We start from the raw sequence: 4,450 nt of genomic DNA, 5'->3' as shown, positions 1-4,450 counted from the left end.
GCCCCTTAGGGACTTCGCCTTCCCATTTGCCGCTGTGTGTTTTGTGCCCTAATGAAGGAAATTTATAACCGGGCGGTTAATTCACAGCCTGAGCGACACCGAGGCCTGCCATTCGTTAAAGCGGTGTTGACTGTTTCCATATGAAGCAATCTCATTGGCTGTTAATTCGCTGCTGCTTCTATTTTAGGTTGCAGTTTTTCAATCATTTTTTTTAGATATTTTCCACGTAGGCTAATTGGAAATATGTGACATTTCTGCAAAATTGTAACTATACATGCAATTCACTGCTCAGTTTCCAACTGAAATAAACACTAGAGGCAGAAAAATGCCAACATTTGATTTCTTTTCAGACAAATCATGATTACAGAGGCAGATTATCACATAATAAATCATTATTTTCACATGGTTCCTTGCACAATACTATGTTATGAGCTCAAAACAAACTAATACATTTTGGCATTTGCACCATAAATCCAGCTCCATATGTGTGGCTTTCTGATGAAGTAAACTTGCTCGATAGCACACCCGGTAAAACCTTGCGTTTGCAATTCAAAATGTTCAGCTACGAGTGAAACTTTAAAAGAGCTTAAAGACTTGTTGAAGAAAGTTAAAATGGCATGTTTAGTTCAGCAAATGTGTTTTTTTTTTATCTTACATTTGCTTTTGTTAACACTATCATTTAAGTTTAAGATAGCATGGACACGCGTTTTTAAGCACTGCAGTTTTAAAACAACCGATTTTAAGCCGTTGAAACACAAACAACAGAGCTATATGCGTGCGCCGTCTCTGTTTCTGTGTGAGAGGAGCGTGCATTTTTTTGCCGCTTTGAACGATTACATAAACACACTTATATGCGTCACAACAGAGCTATATGCGTGCGCCGTCTCTGTTTCTGTGTGAGAGGAGCGCGCATTTTTTTGCCGCTTTGAACGATTACATAAGCACACTTATATGCGTCAGAATCCCCGTCTTTGCAAGTATCCTCATAAACGCAGTGATTTAGGTCTTAAGAGAGAGTAAACCGCTGAAAAAGAAAGCGCATATGTAACGGTAAATTGGATCCGGACTTCGGTCTTAAATGTTCGTTCTGTCTGCCATTCATATTAATCAAACAACAGTGAGAGAAAATCTCTTTTTAGGCTTGTATTAGTTTTATATTGACATTGGTAACAAGGATTATGAAGATTCTATGGTATCAAAGATTTTAATATCATTAAAACCTTAAAAAAAACAAAACAAAAAACATATCGTGATATATATTGTTATCGTGATATTGTCATATCGTGATATAAGATTTTGGTCATATCGCCCACCCCTACAACTCAATACCCAGTTAAAGCAAAAATTGGTAGACACCGCTGATAAGGGCTCTTTACAACCAGGCTGTTTATTTTGTATCCCTGCGATTCGTTAAATCTCTGTAGACTGTTTTCCTGTGGATGGATCTCATTGGATTATTTGTCGGCACACTTTGAGGCTTCGCGTTTAGGTCACACTTGTTGGCTCATTTGCGTCTGTGTTTGATTTGATTTTGTTGCTTGATGGACTGATAAGGTCTCGCTGTTGCATTATGAGAGGAGACATGGGCTCTTCGATTAACTTTCGTAGATGGTCCCGACTTCTAATGCGAGCGAAGTGTTGCCTGCGGGAAGTACGGTATTTTGTTTTCCCTTCAAGTAGACTTGATCTACCAAACCAACAGGCTTTAGGCTGGGAATCCCACTCGTTCTTCCTCATGACAGATACAGTTGAATGAGAAAGTCTTTATCTCTTTTAAATAATGGCTCTGCATTGCGGCGATGTGAACTGCGTAGCGACTCGCTTCACAGGGCCGCTTTTGTGTGTTTCTCACAGGCCATCATTTGTGAGGGCGTTTGGGCAGGTCTACGAACAGTATGATAAGATGCAGTTTGCATTCAGATCAAGGTCACTGTGCTGTGCCGAGACTCCCTTTTCCACCGAATGATAAAGCAACATATCTCTGAGATTTATGAACAGAGATGGCTTTTGTTTCTCCAGGCTGTGGATTTCCAAGAGAACTTGGTGTGAAACGATTCGGCTATCTTGTATTGTTGCCTTCATTTGGCAAAAACAAACTCAAAAAGAATGTCAAGTTTCTGCCCTTTACAAGAGAATAGTATTGTTAAACAAATACATCCATGTAATATTAAATTACCAAAGTCCAGATTTCTCATAAATGCATTTTAGTATGAAGGCCAATAATGAGTGATCGCTGAAACACTGAAGTGTGATAATCAGTTCTAGGTTCAGTGGCTAACAGGGTATACATTTTTTTTTTAATATTAGTGCAACTCATAAACACACTGATTTCAATATGATAAATGTTTTTAATTTCTAAATTAAAATCCATTTTCAGATTTTAAAGGTGTTAAGTTAAAAACATCAGGGTGATACACCCGTCCAGATATCATTATGATGAAAAAAAAAAAAAATTAAAATTGAAACATTTAAAAGGAACCTCCATGAAGTAGTTTGAAGTAATATTTTGTGATTATTTATTAAATAAAAAGCCAATGAAGCAGTTTTATCGAAATTTAATGAAACTTTTGTGACCCCCTGCTCACCCCCAAATGTAATATTTATGCATTTTTAATTAATGATATTTGTAAAAATAATTTTTAACTTGAAAAATCAATTTTAAAAATTCAAACACTTGCATGTATGGAAGTCTTAAGGAAAATCTGTTATTGAATTTTAGTTTTTATTTCTGTACAGTGGTTTGTTTTGTGATCATGTGGTTTTTTATTTTTTTCATGTGATCTATGTAATCATGTGACCTCTTGTTTAAAGATGGCATTGAAGAAAATCACTTGTGGTTTTATCTTGCATTTATTTTGTGTTGCTTTTCTCAGTAAATTTTTTACTGCTTTGTTTCACACTTTATCCCACTGGAAGCACGATTCATTGGGTTTACGAATGGCAAGTGTGAAACATTGCTTAACCCGGGGTTAAAAAGCTTGAAGTTACAGGAATTATTGAGTGTGGAAGAGGCTGTGAAATTGTAGCTCGTAGCGTGTTGTTGCTGTTGTTGTGTGTGATGTTTCTGTGTGTCTGTTGTGGGGTTTTTGGACATCGTCAGCCGTTCGGTGTTTAGCATAGCCATTTGTTAGCAGGGACAGCAGCTAAACGTCTCCACATACATTCTGTTTAATTAACTAAATCAATCTCTCGCCTAAGCCAGAAATACAATTACTGCAGGGGGCGTTGCCAAAACACCTGCCGCCTGTGTGTGAGTGTGTGTGTGTGTGTGTGTCTGTCTGTCTGTCTGTGCGTGTGCGTGCGTGTGTGTCTGTGTGTGTCTGTGTGTGTGTGTGTGTGTGTGTGTCATTCTCCCTTCCAAGTCTCCATTTGTCTATTAAAATTGCACTTGTTCCCAATAATTGTTGCAGCAAATAAGAGCAGGTCATACACCAGGGCTGCATTTATTTGATCAGAAATACGGTAATATTGTGAAATATTATTACAATTTAAAATAGCTGTTTTTCTATGTGAATGTATTTCACATAATAATATATATTTATAAAAATGTTATTTATTTCTGTGATCAAAGCTGAATTTTCAGCATCATTACTCCAGTCTTCAGTGCCACGTGATAATTTAATACTTATATTCAGAAAGGCCGCATTTGATCAGATTTCTCTTTAAAAAAAAAGCAGTTATTTTGAACTTTCTATTCATCAAAGAATCCTGAAAAATCAAATGTATCACGGTGTCCACAAAAATATTGTGCAGCACAACTGTTTTCAACATTGATAATAATCAGAAATGTTTCTTGAGCAGCAAATCAGCATATTATAATGATTTCTGAAGATCACTAAAGACTGGAGTAATGATGCTGAAAATCCAGCTGCGCATCACAGAAATAAATTACAGTTTACAATATATTCACATAGTAGGCTATTCACAGTTATTTTAAATTGTAATAATATTTCACAATATTACCGTATCTTTACTGAAACAGTTGAAGCTGTGGTGAGCATAAGAGACATTAAATAAATTGTCATTATTTCAAACTTTTGACCAGTAGTGTAAGTCATCATTTAGGTTAAGTAAATGTGTGTGTGTGTGTATTTGGCTCTTCACTGAGGATGAGTCTTTATGTCCATTCATGCTTAAACTAGTGCTGACAGGAACCACCTGGCTGTTCCAGCACAACAATTCATCTCTCTCTCTCTCTCTCGCTCGCTCGTCTGGTTTCTCTATCCGCAGTGTCAGATTTGAGCCCTGTGGGGTTTTGCGCGTCTGTTAGGTGACATTGGTCAGTCCGTAGGGGCCGATGAGTGTGTGTGTGTGAGAGGGAGAGAGAGAGTGTGTGTGTTTGAGTGTGTGAGTGTGTGTGTGAGAGAGAGAGAGAGAGTGTGTGTGAGAGAGAGAGAGTGTGTGTTTGAGTGTGTGAGTGTGAGAGAGTGTGTGTGTGTGTGTGTGTGTG

Source organism: Sinocyclocheilus rhinocerous, unplaced genomic scaffold (genome assembly GCF_001515625.1).
Source record: "Sinocyclocheilus rhinocerous isolate Xijiao unplaced genomic scaffold, SAMN03320098_v1.1 scaffold1898, whole genome shotgun sequence".
Lineage (NCBI taxonomy): Eukaryota > Metazoa > Chordata > Actinopteri > Cypriniformes > Cyprinidae > Sinocyclocheilus > Sinocyclocheilus rhinocerous.
Note: the sequence above shows the minus strand (reverse complement) of the source record.